Source organism: Gorilla gorilla, chromosome Y (genome assembly GCF_029281585.2).
Source record: "Gorilla gorilla gorilla isolate KB3781 chromosome Y, NHGRI_mGorGor1-v2.1_pri, whole genome shotgun sequence".
NCBI classification, from domain to species: domain Eukaryota; kingdom Metazoa; phylum Chordata; class Mammalia; order Primates; family Hominidae; genus Gorilla; species Gorilla gorilla.
The window spans coordinates 43,588,377-43,611,106 of NC_073248.2; the positions used below are offsets into that span (position 1 = coordinate 43,588,377).

At 35.9% G+C, this 22,730-nt stretch overlaps 1 pseudogene; it reads right to left on the bottom strand.

Annotated features, from left to right (window-relative positions):
- Positions 1–10,097: 10,097 nt before the first annotated feature.
- The window catches only part of LOC129530368 (testis-specific XK-related protein, Y-linked-like), a 31,654-nt pseudogene continuing 19,021 nt past the window's right edge, over positions 10,098–22,730 (bottom strand).

Here is a 22,730-nt window from a genome sequence, read left to right on the forward strand (position 1 = left end):
GTTGAAATGAAGGAAAAAATGTTATGGGCAGGCAGAGAGAAAGGTCAGATTACCCACAAAGGGAAGCCCATCAGACTAACAGTGGATCTCTCAGCAGAAAATCTACAAGCCAGAAGAGAGTGGGGGCCAATATTCAACATTCTTAAAGAAAAGAATTTTCAACCCAGAATTTCATATTCAGCCAAACTAAGCTTCATAAGTAAGGGAGAAATAAAATACTTTACAGACAAGCAAATGCTAAGAGATATTGTCACCACCAGGCCTGCCCTAAAAGAGCTCCTGAAGGAAGCACTATACATGGAAAGGAACAACCGGTACCAGCCACTGCAAAATCATGCCAAATTGTAAAGACCACAGAGGCTAGGAAGAAACTGCATCAACTAATGAGCAACATAACCAGCTCACATCATAATGACAGGATCAAATTCACACATAATGATATTAACTTTAAATGTAAATAGACTAAATGCTCCAATTAAAAGACACAGACTGGCAAATCGGATAAAGAGTCATGACCCATCAGTGTGCTGTATTCAGGAAACCCATCTCACATGCAGAGACACACACAGGCTCAAAATAAAAGGATGGAGGAGATCTACCAAGCAAATGGAAAATAAAAAAAGGCAGGGGTTGCAATCCTAGTTTCTGATAAAACAGACTTTAAACCAACAAAGATCAAAAGAGACAAAGAAGGCCGTTACATAATGGTAAAGGGATCAATTCAACAAGAAGAGCTAACTATCCTAAATATATATGCACCCAATACAGGAGCACCAAGATTCATAAAGCAAGTCCTGAGTGACCTACAAAGAGACTTAGACTCCCACACAATAATAATGGGAGACTTTAACACCCCACTGTCAACATTAGACAGATCAAAGAGACAGAAGGTTAACAAGGATACCCAGGAATTGAACTCAGCTCTGCACCAAGCAGACCTAATAGACATCTACAGAACTCTCCACCCCAAATCAACAGAATATACATTTTTTTTCAGCACCACACCACACCTATTCCAAAATTGACCACATAGTTGGAAGTAAAGCTCTCCTCAGCAAATGTAAAAGATCAGAAATTATAACAAACTGTCTCTCAGACCACAGTGCAATCAAACTAGAACTCAGGATTAAGAAACTCACTGAAAACAGCTCAACTATATGGAAACTGAACAACCTGCTCCTGAATGACTACTGGGTACATAACAAAATGAAGGCAGAAATAAAGATGTTCTCTGAAACCAGTGAGAACAAAGACACAACATACCAGAATCTCGGGGACACATTCAAAGCAGTGTGTAGAGGGAAATTTATAGCACTAAATGCCCACAAGAGAAAGCAGGAAAGATCCAAAACTGACACCCTAACATCACAATTAAAAGAACTAGAAAAGCAAGAGCAAACACATTCAAAAGCTAGCAGAAGGCAAGAAATAACTAAAATCAGAGCAGAGCTGAAGGAAATAGAGACACAAAAAACCCTTCAAAAAACTAATGAATCCAGGAGCGGTTTTTTTGAAAGGATCAACAAAATTGATAGACTGCTATCAAGACTAATAAAGAAGAAAAGAGAGAAGAATCAAATGGATGCAATAAAAAATGATAAAGGGGATATCACCACCGATCCCACAGAAATACAAACTACCACCAGAGAATACCACAAACAACTCTATGCAAAAAAACTAGAAAATCTAGAAGAAATGGATAAATTCCTTGACACATACACCCTCCCAAGACTAAACCAGGAAGAAGTTGACTCTCTGAATAGACCAATAACAGGCTCTGAAATTGTGGCAATAATCAATAGCTTACCAACCAAAAAGAGTCCAGGACCAGATGGATTCAGAGCCAAATTCTACCAGAGGTACAAGGAAGAACTGGTCCCATTCCTTCTGAAACTATTCTAATCGATAGAAAAAGAAGGAATCCTCCCTAACTCATTTTGAGGCCAGCATCATCCTGATACCAAAGCCAGGCAGAGACACAACCAAAAAAGAGAATTTTAGGCCAATATCCTTGATGAACGTTGATGCAAAAATCCTCAATAAAATACTGGCATACTGAATCCAGCAGCACATCAAAAAGCTTATCCACCATGATCAAATGGGCTTCATCCCTGGGATGCAAGGCTGGTTCCATATATGCAAATCAATAAATATAATCCGGCATATAAACAGAACCAAAGACAAAAATCACATGATTCTCTCAATTGATGCAGAAAATGCCTTTGACAAAATTCAACAATGCTTCATGCTAAAAACTCTCAATAAATTAGGTATTGATGGGACGTATGTCAAAATAATAAGAGCTATCTATGACAAACCCACAGCCAATATCATACTGAATGGGCAAAAACTGGAAGCATTCCCTTTGAAAACTGGCACAAGACACGGATGCCCTCTCTCACCACTCCTATTCAACATAGTGTTGGAAGTTCTGGCCAGGGCAATTAGGCAGGAGAAGGAAATAAAGGGTATTCAATTAGGAAAAGAGGAAGTCAAATTGTCCCTGTTTGCAGATGACATGATTGTATATCTAGAAAACCCCATCGTCTCAGCCCAAAATCTCCTTAAGCTGATAAGCAACTTCAGCAAAGTCTCAGGACACAAAATCAATATACAAAAATCACAAGCATTTTTATACACCAATAACAGACAAACAGACAGCCAAATCATGAGTGAACTCCCATTCACAATGGCTTCAAAGAGAATAAAATACCTAGGAATCCAACTTACAAGGGATGTGAAGGACCTCTTCAAGGAGAACTACAAACTACTGCTCAAGGAAATAAAAGAGGATACAAACAAATGGAAGAACATTCCATGCTCATGGGTTGGAAGAATCAATATCCTGAAAACGGCCCTACTGCCAAAGGTAATTTATAGATTGAATGCTATCCCCATCTACCTACCAATGACTTTCTTCACAGAATTGGAAAAAACTACTTTAAAGTTCATATGGAACCAAAAAAGAGCTTGCATCGCCAAGTCAATCCTAAGCCAAAAGAACAAAGCTGGAGGCATCATGCTAGCTGACTTCAACCTATACTACAAGGCTACAGTAACCAAAACAGCATGGTACTGGTACGAAAACAGAGATATAGATCAATGGAACAGAAAAGAGCCCTCAGAAATGACGCCACATATCTACAACAATGTGATCTTTGACAATCCTGAGAAAAACAAGCAATGGGCCAAGGATTCCCTATTTAATAAATGGTGCTGGAAAACTGGCTAGCCATACGCAGGAAACTGAAACTGTATGTCTTCCTTACACCTTATACAAAAATTAATTCAAGATGTATTAAATACTTAAATGTTAGACCTAAAACCGTAAAAACCCTAGAAGAAAACCTAGGTAATACCATTCAGGACATAGGCATGGGCAAGGACTTTATGTCTAAAACACCAAAAGCAATGGCAACAAAAGCCAAAATTGACAAAAGGATCTAATTAAACTCAAGAGCTTCTGCACAGCAAAAGAAACTACCATCAGAGTGAACAGGCAACCTACAAAATGGCAGAAAATTTTCACAACCTACTCATCTGACAAAGGGCTAATATCTAGAATCTACAATGAACTCAAAGAAATTTACAAGAAAAAAACAAACAACCCCATCAAAAAGTGGGCGAAGGACATGAACAGACACTTCTCAAAAGAAGACATTTATGCAGCCAAAAAACACATCAAAAAATGCTCACCATCACTGACCTTCAGAGAAGTGCAAATCAAAACCACAATGAGATACCATCTCACACCAGTTAGAATGGCTATCATTCAAAAGTTAGGAAACAACAGGTGCTGGAGAGGATGTGGAGAAATATGAACACTTTTACACTGTTGGTGGGACTGTAATGTAGGTCAACCATTGTGGAATTCAGTGTGGCAATTCCTCAGGGATCTAGAACTAGAAATACCATTTGACCCAGCCATCCCATTACTGGGTATATACCCAAAGGACTATAAATCATGCTGCTATAAAGACATATGCACACCTATGTTTATTGTGGCACTATTCACAATAGCAAAGATTTGGAACCAACACAAATATCCAACAATGATAGACTGGATTAAGAAATTGTGGCACATATACACCATGTAATACTATGCAGCCATAAAAAATGATGAGTTCGTGTCCTTTGTAGGGACATAGATAAAATTGGAAATCATCATTCTCAGTAAACTATCGCAAGGACAAAAAACGAAACACTGTATATTCTCACTCATAGATGGTAATTGAACAACAAGAACACATGGACACAGGAAGGGGAAAATCACACTCTGGGGACTGTTGTGGGGTGGGGGAGGAGGGAGGGATAGCTTTAGGAGATATACCTAATGCTAAATGACAAGTTAATGGGTGCAGCACACCAGCATGGCACGTGTATACATCTGTAACTAACCTGCACATTGTGCACATGTACCCTAAAACTTAAAAGTATAACAAAATAAATAAAATAAAATAAAATAAATAGTTAAGAAATATAGATGTTTTAATAACTTTTAAGTGAAATAACTTTATTATTTTCCAAATTATTAAGATTTCAGTTAATTCATTTCACCACAGCATGGTAGTTGTTACAAATAATTAAGTTCCATCTAGGGCCAATTTGATTTCACAGTCTCTAACTAAAGTATGTGAGTGTAAAAATTAACTCTATAATTAGACTACATAATGAACAGCTCATATATTATTCTCACTTTAGTGGTGTTTTATATAATTAAATGTAACAGTGATATTTTAGGACATTATCATATTGATCCTGTAGAGTCATACCCTCCAAAGAAGACAGAATTATACTGTGTAGTTGTAGGCATATCACTAGGGAATTCAAAACACACTCCTCAGATTTCACTGGGAAATGAAAAGTGAAATGTTATGACTGTTCTGTAAATACGACCCTAACCAATAAGGAGATGGCTTGTGTCTTCTATGATAAGAACAACGATAATGAATTACTTGAGATTTTCCCACATGTTTGTTTCTTATATTGAGTTTTGAATAATGAAAAATCTAAATAATATTTGTTATAATAAATTTAAGTAATAAAAACATTTAAACAAATTTTAAATATTAAACATTATATTTAGCTATATGAATTAAATGGTCACTGTACATTTCTTTATTCATATAACTTCAACAGACTCTCAAGTATAGCGAACAATATGCCACTTTCACACCTCTAAATGTCTTATAGCTAGTATGGATAGAAATGGAAGGAGTGAGTTAAAAAAATAACAAGCTCATCTGCAACACAACTAAAATCTTGTTTCATAAATAATCTATAGACTTAGTATTCAAAAATTTAATGCTGCAATTACAAAGTTGTATTATTATAATATTAAACACATAGAGAGGTTGTGATATCTCAGAGTTTTAGCTTTAAATTGTGGTGTAATAGGAAATAACACTGAAATGGCTCCTCTCTCATAAAGTAACAGTTAATAGTAAAGAAGAAAGGAAGAATAAAAAGAAAAAGAAAAGTGATGTGTTTTATTCACTGAAAGGAAGAATAATTCTAGAACCCTCAATGAAAAATAAATTGAATATAGTAAGACAGAAGCAGGAAGTAGATTAAGATGTTGATACTACAATTTAGGGAGCAATGAATGATGACCTCCAGTGGAATGTATAAACAGCAACAAGAAAAACACATTTGAAAGTGGTAGATAATAAAAAAAGGTTATTATAGGTAAAATGTGAAAGAGATGAGGGAAAATAATGTATTTGGAATATTTTTATATTATATAGATGATGTATTTTTGGACAAAAATGATGAAAGGGAGAGGTAGGTAGAAAGCGTAAAGAAGTTCAGGGAAAGCTTTCAATTTAGCTGTCTTGATCTTGGAACGTTCGTAAGAAAAAAAAATCACAATGTATAGGAATTCGGAGGTCATATCACTGAATTCCTCAGAACTACAGGTTTAATACCTTACAGGCTTTTGTCTCAAAACATCAATAAAAAGCCAGGTGTGGTGGTGTGCATCTGTAGTCTCAGCTACTGAGGAGATCAAAGCAGGAAAATTATTTGAGCCCAGGAATTTGAGGTTGTAGTCAGTCCAGGTCACACTACTGCACTCCAGGCTGGGTGGCAGAACAGTTTCCTAAAAAAAGAAAAGGAAAAAAAAAAAAAAAAAAGAAAAAGGGAAGGGAAAAGGGAAAGGAGAAAGGGAAGGAGAAAGAGGTATTCTGCGTAGTTACATTAGTGGTCTAATGAATAGACATCTATGAGATAAAATGAAACCAAAGGCACTGACAATTAAATAGAGAAATCAGAGGAAAGTTGAGTCATGTAATCCAAAGCAAAACAGTATTTCAGGAATGAGGGTGTGAATCAGTTTTACAGATACACATGACGGTTTGAGTAATATGCAACAGACAAATGAAATACGGGATTTAGTGACAAATATATGATCTAAAAACAGGGTAAATGCCTGAATAAAGAAGGGTTAAGAGAAATAAAATTAAACCTTGTCAGGGCCAACTCTTTCCATGAGTCTTGCTATCACAGAAAATAAATACATGAGTTGAGAGTGGCATATCTAGGGCTAAGACAAGCAGCATGTAGATCTGGCAAAGAAAATGATCAAGCCGGAGGTAGTGTCTCATACCTGTAATTCCAGCATTTTGGGAGGCTGAGAGGGTAGATCACTTGAGGACAGTTCAAGACCAGCCTTGGCAAAATGGTGAAACCCTGTCACAATTAAAAATTCTAAAATTGGCCAAGCATGGTTGTGCATGCCTGTAATATCGGATACTCAGCAAGCTGAGGCAGGAGAATCACCTGAATCCGGGAGGCCCAGGTTGCAGTGAGCCGAGATTATGCTGGAGACTCTGTCTGAAAAAAATTAAACTAAAATATAATAAAAAGAAAAGATCCTGCAGGTAGAGCGAAGAAGTAATGGTACAAGGAGACAACAAATAATAAGTAAATCAGTGTTTTAAGAAGCTGTGAAATCCAAAGCAAAGGTGAAGAGGGTCATAGCTAGGGGCAGAAACAATATTCGCAAATCTACACGAGCTTTATTTTTGGTGGTGATTTCTCATGAGAAAGAAACAGAAAAGAAAGTGTGACAAGAAAGTTGTCACCATTGCTTTGGTAGAAAAAAAAGGAGAAAAAAGAACAACAAAATAATGTAAATTATATACTATTAAGCTTTAATGTTCTTCATCCGTTCCCATGGTGTTTGTTTCTCCAAGAAATAACAGAAGCCAAATAGTCAAAATAGAAGAAAACATTTGCATATATTACTGTCTATATATATTAAGTCAAGTTTATTTTAATTTTAATTCATTTTTAAAAAATTTTTATTTTAAATTAATAATTGTAAATATTTATGTGATGCAAAGTGATTTTATAATGCATGTATATATTGCAAGAGAATTAAATTGGACTAGTTACCCTATCCATCAGCTCACATACTTATCATTTCTCTCTTGTGGTAAGAATACATAAATTCTGCTTTTTAAACAATCTGTTTTTTTGACATAGTTTTGCTCTTATTCCCCAGACTTGAGTGCAGTGCTGCAGCCTCAGCTCATTTCAACTGCCACCTCCTGAGCTGAAGTTAATTCTTTTGCCTCAGCCACTGGAGTAGCTGGGATGACATGCACATGCCACCAAACCTGGCTAATTTTTATATTTTCAGTACAGACAGTGTTTCATCATTTTGGCCAGGCTGGTCTCGAACTCCTGACCACTAGTGATCCTCCCACCATGTCTACCCAAAGTGCTGGGATTTCAGACTTGGGCCACCAGGCCTGCCCTTTTTTTTTAATTAAGCATTTTTGAAGTTGGCATTCATTAACTGTGGTCACCATTCTGTGCAATGGATCACCAGAACTTCTTCCTATCTCACTGAAATTTGTTACCCTTTGATGAACACATCCCATTTCTCTATCCACTGCCATCTCCACCCCACACTCCAATCTCTGACTACATTTTGTGTATTTGTATAAAGAGTCAGGGTCTTGTTGCATTGCCCAGGCTGGAGTACATTGACACAGCTATGGCTCACTGTGGCCTCAAACTTCTGACCTCAGGTGATCCAACCACCTCATCCTCCCAAAGTGCTGAAGTTACAGGCATGAGCCACCACAGCTGGCATATTCACAGTTTGAATGAGTTCAACTTTTTTAGATTTTACATATAATTGTGATCATTCTTTACTAGTCTTTCTGTGCCTCTCTTAGTACACTGAGCATAGTATCTTCCAATCCCATTCATTTGGTCACAAATGTATAATAAAACTTCCTCCTTTTTTAAGGCTGTATAGTATATCTCGTTGTGTATATGTGCCACACTTTATCTGTTGATCTGTCGATGAGCACTTGGGTTGTTACCATATCTTGGCTATTATGAATAACGCTGAGATGAATATAGGAGAGGAGATATCTTTCTGACATGCTAATTTTATATCCCTTGAGTACACATTCTGAAGTAGAGTAGTTGGATCATGTGTTAATTCTATTTTTAATTTAATTTTATTTTTGAAACCTCAATGCTATGGCCCCAAAATCACAGACTACAAAAGCACAACAAAAAACAATTGAATCACGTTATATCAAACTAAAATGTTTCTGCACCACAGAGGGAAAAGGGAAACAAATAGTAGAGTGAAGAGACAACCCAAACACTTGCAGAAAATATCTGCAAACCATATATATGATAAAGGGTGAATAATAAATACATACAAGGAACTCAAGCAATTCAACAACAACAACAAAACAACAACAACAACAACAAAACTAAGCCTATTAAATATGGTCAAAGACCTAAATTTATATTTCTCTAAAGAAGACATATAACTAGCCAACAACTCTGTATTTAATATTGATTGATTGTTTCATGGATTGATTGACTGTTTGATGGACTGATGGATTGATTGATTTCATTTCGATTCTCATTCTGTCATCCAGCCTGGAGTGCAGTGGTGTGATCTTAGCTCACTGAGTCTTCTACGCACTGGTTTCCAGCAATTCTGCCTCAGCCTCCCTAGTAGCTGGGATTACAAATGTACGCTACTTTGCCCAGCTAATTTCTAAACAACTGTATACTTAAAGATGCTCAACACCACCAATCATCAGGGAAATGCAAATTAAAATCAACAATGAGCTCTCCTCTTACACACGTTGGAATGCCTATTATTATCAAGATGAAAGATGACAAGTGTTTTTGAGAATGGTAGAGCACAGAGAATTCTTGTGCACTATTGGTAGGAATGTAAATTTGTATTTTAAATTATTAACCTGAGTAGTTCCTCTTAATAGAACAGGTTTTGTCCTTTAAGATGCATTAATATGAGTTGCTTTCCGTTAGTCAAGGTTTAATGAGAAAGACTTTGGATATCTTAAATTAATATAAATAGGATTGTACTCATAAGACTTCTGTTTCAGGCTCTTCTTAAGTACAGAATGAAACCTGTGGTAAGTACTCTTTCTGAAAAGAAAATGTTCTCTGATAATATATGTGCTAGATTACAAACACTTGTTAAATTAAAAACATAGGTACCAAAAATATACTAGGTGAAAAATTCATTATGGTTATTTTTTCTGCTCAGTTTTTGGACAGAGATGGATTTTTTATTTTGTTTTGTTTAATAAGTTGTACAATTATATTTAAGAAAACAAAAATTACTTATGCATAGTCACAGGAGAAAGATCAATCTTATTGGAAGCTACTTCCAAGGTTTTGCTGTTTATAATTTTTATGAGTATCTTTGTAATGTCATATTCAGCCTCTTTGCTCTTTGTTCTGTGAAAGTATATGTGGATAGTTTATGGATATTGCATACCTTTTTTATTGAAAATATCCAACCCGTCTCCATGAGTGATATTAATTCCTCAGCTGCTTATTTTTATTCTTTTAACTGAGTTTTCTCCAGATGTTTACACAATATCACAGTGCTTCTGAATGATTTTCAGTATGTCCTCGCAAAAATTTGCTTGACCACCTTGGGCGCGAATACTGACAGAAGAGGAGCATAAAGCCAATGGCTAATAGTTAGTTTATGATGAACTACATGACAATTAATGAGTCACAAGACTTCAGTGAAATTTTCCCTCCAAAGAACATAAATATCAATATTATTATCACATTTTCTAAAAACTAGAAGCTGTAGTGTAGGATTCTATGGCCCACCTCGGTCTCTTGTCAATTACTTCCTCATCTGAGAGCTGCAGTTTCAGTGCTGACCAGCCGGAGAAGTTGATAGCAGCATATAGTAGCATGATTAAGGTAAGCATCCGTATGTACCCACCATGCTGGAATTATTTTCTGTGTTGTTATGAAGATGAACTCCACTTTTCCAAAACTCCAGCCATGGTGCCAACAATAATACAAAATATATGATTAATAGTAATGGTAGGCTCCTCAGTTTCAGAGATGCAGGAAAAAATTCCAGAGTCACTACACGTGAGATACTCACCAAGGAACACCGTATCACGACAGATGAATTTTATCGCTTGTAGCTTAATGTCAGCAAAGTCGTTGCTGGTATGGATGGCCAGTGTATTGCAGTGAATGGCCGCATACACAAGTGGTAAGAGGGAACATGTCATCAGCAATGCTACTAAAGATAAACAAGAAAATGTCAGAGAATAATTTTCATTAGTAATGACCACTTTCTCTTTTAAAATTTCCATGTTAAGGTATATTCCTCCCAACTCACATCCTTCAGAAAATAATTTACTTAAAAAAAGAAAAAAAATTGTTAATTTTACATTATCAGGGGTTTAGTAAATATATGCATGCAAAACCTATATTACACATGGGAAAAACAAATAATAAGTAAATACATACATACCCATATTTGTAAATGTATATACACGTCCCCCCAATAAAAAAAATAACTGGAACACATGCAATTGGATAGAGACATTCATATCTGATACTATAAGGTGTGAAAGCACATAGAAAGAAGTCTCAATTAAGAAAAAGCAAAATTACCTGAATTAGATTTTGAAAAGGTAGTTAGTTACCTTTTCATAGAAAGCTAGAGTGTAAAGAGGAAATTACAATGCAAAGTGGAGGCAAATGTAATGTAAACTGTGTTTTAGACTATGGTGATAAAGGGAAATAGAAATAAGCTGTGCAGTTAAAGTAACTCCAGGAAGTGGAGCTGACAGATTTTGCTGAGTGATAAAATACAAGGTATCAGAGAAGCAGAAAAATTAAACATTTTAGAAATTAAGTGGTATGAGTGTGCATGTTTTTGTTTGTGTGTATTTATGTAATTTTATCAGAAAGTTTTTAATAAGCAAATTAATTTAATTTTGACATTGTTCTCCCAATAATTAGACTAATACGCAAAAGGAACAAAGTCAAAATTATGAAGTAGTTGAATAATCAGTTTAAACAATTTTGTACTACCTTCAGTTGAAAGAGTAAAATTTAATTTCCCATAAACAGGTGGGTTAAAAAAATACACTCTTCATACACAATGAAATCAAGCCAGAAAACAAAAAGAGGCCATATAGTCATTACTCATCTAAAGTAATTATTCATTTTCTAACACCATTTAGAAAATGAATATCAAGAGTTTGTTTATTCCTTCGGGAATACCCAGAGAGAAACTAAAGCAATAACATGCTTAATTGCATTTATCAGAAATAAGACTGAATAAAAATAAATGACCTAAAAATTAAATTTTATAAAGTAAATTTTAGCTGGGTGTAGTAACTCATACCCTTAATCCTAGCACTTTAGGAAGCTGAGGTGAATAGATCACTTGAGCCCAACAAAAACAAAACCCAAAAAATATTAGCCAGGCATAGCTGCACATGCCTGTAGTCCCTACTACTCAGTAGGTGGAGGTTGGAGGATTCCTTGGGCAAAAGAAGTAGGCATAGGACTTTTTTGCCTTGGGACTTTGATTTGCCTGTCCCCTGACCCCAGCACTTTGGGAGGCTGATACCCAGGGGTACTCTTGCAGACCAACTGCAGCAACAGACTAGAAACTATGACCTCAGCTGAACGGACTTGAGTTCCAGTCAATATTCCTGCTGATTGACTACTGTAACCTCAGGCCCCGAATAAGGAGCGGAGGGCAGACCATGGAAGCTACAGGCCTTGAGTGCACCAAGTGCTCAACTGTGTGCTACAGGTACAACCTGGCACTGAGTCAGCTTTGTCTATAAATTAATCCAGCCATGAAAATCTGCTCATTAGTGTTTCCCCTAGTGCTACCAGTGCTGAAGTTATCATAGGCTTAAAGACCTTAATTTCCTTCTTCTCCTTGCCCTGAATCTCTGGACAGGCTTACTGTGGGAGAAAGCATCCAAACAAAGCCAAACCCTGAACACTGAATTAGGCACCTACATCACTGCGCAGATTTCCATGCATAGTCACAAGGATTAGGATCAATGAGAAAAACATGACATCAAGTGGTCGAAGTAAGGTGCCAGTGGTGACTGACCCAAAAGAGATGTGCATGGACACATGGCCTGAAAAGGAATTTAAAATAGTTATTTTATGGCAATGCAGTGGACTTCAGCGAAACACAAAGAATTCCAAAATTTATCAGAGAAACTCATCCGAGAGATTAAAATAATGGGAGGAAAAAACAAACAGAAATCTTGAAGAATAAAACGCAACAAAATAAAAAATGCAATTGACAGCACTTACAACAGAAGTGGTCAAGCAGCAAAACTCAGACAGGTCAATTGAAAATATACAGTTAGAGGAGAAAACATAAATAAGATTCATGAGATTAATGAGATAATATCCAAAGATCAAAGGTATTAGACACTGGCATTCAAGAGTGTGGTAGAGCTGGGCATGATGGCTCATGCCTATATCTCCAGCACTTTGGGAGGCCAAGGTGGGTGGATCATATGTTGTCAGGAGCTTGAGAGCAGCCTGGACAACGTGGTGAAAACATTTTTCTATTGAAATACAAAAATTAGCCAAGTATATTGGTGGACACCTGTAATCCCAGCTACTCATAAGGCTGAGTCAGGAGAATCACTGTAACCCAGGGTGTCGAGGTTGCAGTGAGCCACAATCACACCATTGTACTCCAACCTGAGAGACAAGAGCAAACCTCCATCTCAAAAAAAAAAAAAAAAAGAAAAGAAGTACAAAAAAAAGAGTAGAAAGCCTATTTAGAGAAATAATAACAGAAACCTTTCTAAACGTAAATAAAATATAAATATTCTGCTACAGGAATATCGAAGACTTCCAATCACATTCAATTTCAATAAAAATATCCCCATGGCTTAATGTAATCTTAATGTAATCAAACCACCAAATATTAAAGACAAAAAGAAGACACAGAATTAAGGAGGAGAAAAATAAAAGAAAATATTATACCAGGAATACACCTATATAAGTAATATATGCATATATATAATTCAAATGTTAATGGATCGAAAGGAAGAAAAAAAGTGCAAGATAATACTGGAAAACTTCAGCACCTTACTTTCAGCAATGAATAGATAATGCAGACATAATTCAATAAGTAAACATTGGACTAAAATGCCCTGTAGGACAAATGCTAAAAACAGGTACTGAACTATCCATCCAAGAGCTATGGAATAAACATTCTTCTCCACTGCATATATGTAACATCTTCCAGGATATATCATACATTAGGCAAAAATCACTTCTTAATGAATTGGAAATGATCAAAGTCATATCAAGTATCTCTTCTGAAATCACTAATTCTTAAGTACATCAAAATTAAATAATATACTCCTGAAAAACCAATGAGTCAATGAAGACATTAAAGACAAAACACCGTATTTCTTGAGACAAAAATAGAAACACAACACACCAAAACCTAAGGGATACAACCAAAGCAGTTTTCAGAGTGAAGTTATGGCAATAAATGCTTTCAACTAAAAGAAGATACCAAAAACACAACCTGATGTTTCAATCAAGGAATTAGAAAAACAAAAAGCTAAACTCAAAAGTACAAAAAAAGCCCCTAATAAAGAAAATCAGAGTCAAAAAAGAGATACCATAACTCATACCAAGAAACAAATTAATGGTAAGAAATCAAATCAGCAGTAAAAAGTCACCTATTAAAGATAAACCCATTACCTGATATATTCACTGCTGCATTCTTCTTACCACAAAAAAGAAACTACTGCAACTTTTTAAAAATATAGTCAAAAAAAAAACAATTAAACAACAAAAAAAAGAAGATATGGGAACTGTTCCAACTCATTTCATTGGGATGGCATTATCCTGATTACAAAAGCAGACAAGGATACAAGAAAAAAGGAGAAAACTATGGGCCAATATAATGTAAAAATCCTCAACAAAATACTGGGAAAATGACTTATAATGCACATTTAGAAAATCATTCACCAGGAGAAGAAGGCACTGCATTTAATGTTACCATGGGTTATAAATACTCACCTCTGGGCTTCAGAGTATTGGACCTGGTTGCATCCGTCTATAAACTGAAGTCTGGGCTGCTTATCTTCCAGAGAGATCAACTACAGAGGAACCGGGACATTTGGTCTTTGGCCTCTCCTTTCTCCTTTAAAACAAATGAAAGGAGGAGTAATGGGAGATACCCCATACTTTCAATATAAACCTGCAGGAAAACCATGCCTAAAAAATTTGGAAGGCCCATCTAAAACTTTAATCTGGGAAGACTGTGTTAACTCACATGCAGTAATATTTAAAAATGACTCATACAGTTTAGTAATAGACTGGGCCCCAAAGGACTATTTAAAAAACAATTGCTCCACTGGTGGAAAGGAATGCCTGGAGGCTACTTATTTTATTTCTTATCTGGAGAAGGAGAATCATCACTCTACTTTGCATAGGAGATTCAGCTCATTCTTTCCCTTAAAATGGGAAGATAAAGGCATTAACCCCCACCAAGGCCTTGGATGATACTCCACATTCTGAGCCCAGAACACCCAGAATTTTGGAAATTGGCTATTGCCATGTCTGGACTGTGAGTATGGGAAGGGGAAATGATTCTGCTGTTGTCCCCACTACCATCCTACTCTCTCAGTATCAATGCAGATCCAGACATTCTGCTTTACTTACCTCCAACCTGGCTGTTCCCATACAGAGTTGTGTTAAGTCTCCTTACATGCTGTTAGTGGGAAATATCAAAATTTGGACCAATAATGAAACTGTCCAATGCATTAATTGTCATTTTCCCACTTGTATTAACTCCCATTTTGACTCCAGGAAAAGTGTAATGTTGTTCGAGCTCAAGAAGGAATCTGGATGCCCAGACATTGGGAAACCTCCCCCTCAACACATTTAATTAATGAAGTGTTACAGCAAATTCTAAAAAGATCCAAGAGATTTGTGTTCACTTTAATCACGGTGATCATGGGCCTAATTACAGTCACTGCAATGGCCACCACAGTCAGAATGTTGTTACATCAACCTATTCAAACAGCTCATTTTGTTAATGATTGTCAAGCCATTTCCACCTACATGCGGAATTCTCAACAAAGCTTTGATCAAAAATTGGCTAATCAAATTAATGATTTAAGACAGTCTGTTATTGGGCTTGGAGATTAAGTAGGGAGTCTTGAACATCACATGCAAATGCAGTGCAATTGGAATACTTTGGACTTCCGTATCACCCTGTATTCCTATAATGAGACTGATCATTCATGGGAAATAGTCAAAGGACACCTTCTGGGTAGCAAAGATAGTTTATCACTGGACATCACTAAATTAAAGAACAAATTTTTGAAGCCTCTGAAGCTTGCATATGCATTACACCTGGAGCTGAGGCATTAGATCAGGTGGCTTTTTAGTGTGCTGGACCAGTCAAAGAATCCTGTGTCAAATTGAGAGAACAAACAAGCCTTCATCGTTATGGCATATTTGCATAAAAAGAAAGGCAGAGATGTTGTGGGAAGTCAGGGAGCCTGAACAGAGGGACCGGCTGAAGTCACGGCAGAAAAACATAAATTGTGAAGATTTCATGGACATTGTAGATCCCCAGATTAATACTTTTATAATTTCTTATGCCTGTCTTTACTGCCATCTCTGAACATAAATTGTGAAGATTTCATGGACACTTATCACTTTGGCAATCAATACCCTTGTGATTTCCTATGCCTGTCTTTACTTTAATCTCTTAATCCCATCATCTTCATAAGCTGAGGAGGATGTATGTCACCTCAGGACCCTGTGATGATTGCACTAACTGTAGGAATTGTTTGTAGAGCATGTGTGTTTGAATAATACAAAATCTGGGCACCACGAAAAAAGAACAGGATAACAGCAATGTTCAGGGAACAAGGGAGATAACCTTAAACTCTGGCTGCCTGTGAGCTGGGTGGAACAGAGCCATATTTCTCTTCTTTCAAAAGCAAATAGGAGAAATATCACTGAATTCTTTTTCTCAGCAAGGAAAATCTCTGAGAAAAAGAATGCATCTCTAAGGGGAGGACTATGAAATGGCCGCTTTGGGGATGGCTGTCTTTTATGGTGGTAGGTAAGGGATGAAATAAGCCCCAGCCTCCCATAGTGCTCCCAGGCTTGTTAGGATGAGGAAATTCCCACCTAATAAATTTTGGTCAGACCAGTTGTGTGCCCTCAAACCCTGTCTCCTGATAAGACGTTATCAATGACAGTGCACACCCAAAATTTCATTAGCAATTTTAATTTCACCCCAGTCCTGTGGTCATGTGATCTCACCCTGCCTCTATTTGCCTTGTGATATTTTATTACCTTGTGAACCATGTCATCTCTGTGACACACACCCTATTTGTACTCTCTCTCCCCTTTTGAAAATCACTAACAAAACCTTGCTGCTTTTGTGGCTTGGGGGACATTACAGAACCTGCCAACATGTGATGCCTCCCCCAGACACCCAGCTTTAAAATTCTCTCTTTTGTACTCTGTCCCTTTATTTCTCAGACCAATCAACACTTAAGGAAAGTGGAAAAAAAAACTATGTGAAATATTGGGGGTGAATTTCCCCTGATACACCATGATCAAGTGAGATTACAGGGATGCAGGAATGGTTTAATATGCAAGAATCATTAAATGTCATAAATTATATAAAAAAAAGAACAAAGTATATGCAGTCATTTCAATAAGTGAAAAAATTTTGACAAAATTCAACATTTTTTCTGAATAAAAACTGTTAACAAATTATGCATGGAACAACTGTAACTCAACACAACAAATGACATAGATCCAAAGAACCAGGTAACACTATATATACAAACCCTTAGCTAATATCACACTCAGTGGGAGTTAAAAGTTGAAAGCTTTTCTGTGAAGATCTGAAAAAAGACCAGGATGTTCACTTTCACTACGTCTATTAACAGAATACTAAAATTCCTTAGCCAGAGCAATTAGACAGGAGAAAATAAGAAAAGGTACCCAAATTGGAAAGGAAGAAGTAAAATTGTCCATATATGCTAATTACATAATATGGAAATCCATAAACACACCACTAGAAAGTACTTAGAGCTGACTCAGAAAGTCAGTAAAATTTCAGTTTACAAAATCAATATATTCAATTCCTTAGTATTTCCATAAACAAATAGCAAAATATAAAAAAAAATTAAGAAAACAATCTCATTTACAATAGGTACAGGGAATAAAAAGGAGTAAATTTAAGCAAGGAATTAAAAAAATCTGCATTCTGAAAACTATGAAACATTAATAAAATGTTAGGATGACATAAAAATATGGAAAAATATCTATATTCATTGATTGGAAAAATTAATATGGTTAAAATGTTTATATGATCCAAAGCAGTGCACAGATTGAATGCACTCTCTATCAAAACACCAATGGCATTTTTCACAGAAATTGAAAAATATCCTAATTGAATATGAAACCACACACACAAAACCCTGAATAGCCAAAGCAATCCTGAAGATGGCAGTGGGGTTGGGGAGTGAATCCACAGAACTGGAGATGTCACAATGCTATAAACCAATACAACAGAATGCAGTCAGCAAAAATAAATTTACACCTGTATAGCCAACTGATATTCTGCAGAGGTGCCAAGAACACAAAATGAAGAAATGTCAGTCTCTTCAATAATTGGTGCTGGGAAAACAAGAGAGCTATATGCAGAAGAATATAATTAGAACCCTATCTCTCACAAAATACAAAAATTAACTCAAATGGATTAAAAAGCCTATTGCAGTGGAGTCCACCTATAGTTTCAGTTACTTTGGGGTCTCAAATGGGAGGATCACGAGAGCCCAGGTGTGCAAAGCTGTAGCATGAAACACTTATGCCACTGTACTCCACATTTGGTAATATAGTGAGAGCTCACCTATAAGAATATATTTTTAAAAACATTTAAAAATAAAGATGTAATGAAAACACAAATGTGTCAATCTAGGAGAATAAATCACAAAACGTATTTAATGACCCTGGTCTGAGCAAGAATATTTTTTGGATAAGACTTCAAAAACAGAAGCAAAAAACACACAAACAGAAAAATAGGTTACATCATACTAGAAAACTTCCATACACCAAAAAATAAAAACAAAATAAAATAAAATGAGAGCAAATATTTGCAAACTGTACATCAGACAAGGGGTTAATCAAAATATACAAGGAACTAAAAACAGATTCAAAAGAACAAGCAAATAATAACCTAATTAAAAATAAGTATCTTCTGTTTTGAAAAGAATATATATACACAGATAACAGCTGTGTGTGTGTGTGTGTGTGTTTGTGTGCTTGAGTGACTGTGGCTGTGTATATCTACATCTACATCTATCTATCATCTATCTATCTATCTATCTATCTATCTATCTATCTATCTATCTATCTATCATCTATCTATCTAACTATCTACATATCTCAACTTTTCTCATCATCACAGAATTGCAACCTCTACTTCCCAGGTTGAAGTTATTCTACTGCCTCAACCTCCTAAGTAGCTGGGATTACAGGCACTTGCCACCAGTCCAGCTAGTTTTGTATTTTTAGTAGAGATAGGGTTTCATCATGTTAGCTAAGCTGGTCTCCAACTGCCAACCTTAGGGGATCTGCCCGCCTCGGCCTTTCAAAGTGCTGGGATTAGAGTTGTGAGCCACCATTCTCGACCTATTGCAAGAAATTTAAGAAATTTATAAAATTTCTTAAATTAACGTGGTGAAAAAGAAAAAGTTGGCCAGGCATGATGGCACACACCTGTAATTCCACTTTGGGAGGCCAAGGTGGGTGGATCACGAGGTCAGGAGCTTGAGGCCACCTGGGCCAATACAGTGAAACCCCATCTCTACTAAATACACAACAATTAGCTGGGCATGGTGTTGTGCTCCTGTAGTCCCTGCTACTTGGGAGGCTCAGGCAGGAGAATCCCTTGAACCTGGGAGTTGGAGGTTGAAGGGAGCTGAGGTCATGCCGCTGCACTCTAGCCTGGGCAACAGAGTGAGACATTCTCTCCAAACAACAAGAACTACAGCAACAAAATTAGGTATGTTTTTATGACACGGAGATTTATTGGTTCTAATATTGTCAGCAGTTTTATTTATTTGTGGAGTTTTCTGGCTAATGTGTTGTTCATTTTTGGTTGTTTCTGCCTATGTCCTTTTCTTTCAGGAGATTCAGTCAATTAAACTTAAATTAGCTCCAGAGTATGGCCCACAATCACTTCATGCATTGTCACTGGGATTAACTGTTTGGCTTTGCAGAAGTGTTTCTTGCCCTGCTAGTGTTACTAATTGCCCTTGCTATTACTAATTTTTATTTGCATAGAAGATTACATCTTGAGGTTGCACATTTTTGCATGTGTTTATAAAATTCTGCAGTTACCGTTTTAATGAAAGGTAACAGTTATCCCCAGTGACTCAATTCTATAAAATGTATGTAATTTTTTTATACATTTTACTATCTTGGAACTCTAAATGCAGATCCAAATGAAATTAGTTTTTAAAAAATTTACAGTACATGTGCAAATCAGTATAGTAACAGACAGGAGACATATGGAAATGAATTGCTTAGCTATGTTTTGAAGTTCCAAGTCACAGCTACAAATGTAAGGATGTCTAGAAATCTACCACTAACATGTTAATTCACATCAGTTGACAAAAAAATTTATGAGATTATTTTCAAGCCATACTCTCTTCTCACTCACACTATGCTTATTCCTTAATTTAAGATTATATTTCTATCCCTCATAACTATTTAGAATGCCCATTAGGCTCAATGAGAATAATATTAAAAGGAACAGAAAAAATGACTGACTTAATCCCATTTGAATTTTTTAAAAACTATCATTACCTTATGACTGATAAAAATTGCAGAGGAAAATTTTCAATATTGTGAAAACTAAACAAAACTAAACCACAGCGCATTTCAGTTAGAGGAACCATGATTATCACATTTTTAAGCTTATTAGCAACCATTTATGTTCTACTTATTTGTTGGAAACAGAGAATGAGAGATATTTCTGTCACTTACCTCATTATAGGTCCTAAAGCAAGAATGTGCCAAAAAAAGTAATGCAGCTTTATTTCTCCTCACGTCTTTGTTGAAAAACGTTAGAGTAATTTGATCCAAAATTACCTCCACAACAACAAAGGTCATAGCAAATGATATCAGAATCTGTCACTAGCTTTTCAATTAATTTCAAACATATACAAAGCATAGGTGGCCTCACCACAACAGAGAACAGTTGAGCAGAGAATGCTGAAAGGAAAGCTCATATGGTGTCTGTGCCCAAGGACCATTTTTTCTTCCAAAGATAAAACTCCTCCTGTACTTTCTTTATCACTTTCTTCAAACACTGTGTCCATTCTCATCATGCTGCTAATTCAAACTCTTCTTGTCAGTGAATCTAGTATAGTTCGGTATCAAATCCAAACAGAAGAAAACAAGATTCTGTATAATTCACTATTCATGGAAAATGTAGAAAGGTAAATATGGATCACTAATCACAATAAAAGAAATCGATGTCTGGTTTAGGAAATATTGAACCACCATGTGACATAATTGAGTCAATTAACGCAATTAAAACTATTTGACATAATTTAGTCAATATGTCAAATAACTTGACATATTATTTATTCAGCAAACATTGTTTTAAGGAAATAGACAATCAAACTTCTACGAGGCACTAACTACCTCTTAACACCAAGATGATAGTCCTGTCTTCAGGTAGTACGAAAAAAGATGTATATTTCTCATTAGTTTTCTTTTTGTGTTCTTCAGCCAATGTGTGTGGCTGACATCAACTAAAACAAAACCTCACAAGGGATAAGCCCAGTCTAACCATGATGACACTAAGAAAACTATCTAGCAGATATTTCTGATTTGGAAAGGAATACAAAACAGTGGGCCATTTAAGTTCCACTAATTGTTAGATGTTGGTCATTTTGCATTTAATATACTGTTTCTTGGCTTGATTTAATGCTATGAAGTTATTAATCAAGTAAAGTTTCAATTTAAATAGATGTGAAATCCAGACTTTGCATGGCTAGAGAAGATCTAAACTCTCTTTTGTTTGAGGGGGGTGGCAAAATAGTTCATATTAGATTATTTCTAGATGAACTGTCAGAGAAATTACTGATGTATTGTGAAAGTCAATTAGTCATTATGGGTGGGAAGCAATATTCAGCAAAAATGAATAAGAAGGAAGATAAAAGGCAAGAGTTGTTTTAAATCAAGTAAATATTGGAACAGAATTTGGACAGAAAATTTTTCTGACTAAAAATGCTGTTAATATGAGAAAAGAGTATGAAATGTATAAGAATCTAATGCAAATTACCAGAGAGAGAACATAATATTTCCCCAGAAGATATTGGTCGTTTATTAAAATATATCAATGGGAAAATAGAAGTAGTAGTTTTAAAAAGTGGGAGGGAAGAATCAAGAAGTTACCTATTTTATTTTTATTTGATAAGATGTTCATTTCCTGAACTTTCTTTGCATTGCTTTTATTCTCATAACTTAACATAAATATGCTTTCTTCTGGTTTGTTAACTTTTATGCTGCAGAATTTTAAATTCCTCAACTTCTGTTGTTGGTTACTCTGATCTAAATCACGCCTTTATCTACATGCACTTATTTATTCAAAAAATCCTTTATCATATTTTAAAATACATCCTCCCGGACCCAACCCATTAATATGATTGATCTTTTCCTCTTTCATGTAATTTATTTTATTCTCTTCTTCACTACCCTGATTTCCTTATCACAAATGTATAATAAACTCCATATTTTATGATCCACAACAAAAACTGCCTCTTTTGTTACTGACGTTTTCCTCTGCTTTTAATTTCCACACAGAATTTCTATTCACTATTTCATTTTGATCAGTTCTTATTCTGTCTCAGGTTTTATCCCACATCAGTGAAGTCACAGTCCTTTCTCAAAGGTAATCAGTGACACCCTAATTGCTAAATTTAAAATGTTACCTTGAATTTCAGGTGAAGCTTTTTACCATTGGTGATATGCTGTCATTTGAAAATTCCACTTACCTTTACCAGGCAGGCTTTCATCCCCAACAGTCTACCAAATATGTTCTATATGTAAAATAATCAACTTTGTTTTGACTAATATAATAATAGTTTTTTTAAAATTTCTAGTCTTTGTTGTCTGTTTGTTTATTGAGACAGGGTCTGCCTCTGTTGTCCAGGCTGCAGTGCAGTGGTGAGATCAAGAACTCACTGCAGCCTCAACCTCCCGTGCTCAAGTGATCTTTCCACATCAGCCTCCTGCTTGACTGTGACTACAGGCCACGCAGACTAGCTACTTCTGGTAGAAACAGGGCCTCTCCATGTATCTCAGGCTGGACTTGAGTTCCTGGGATCAAGCCTTCT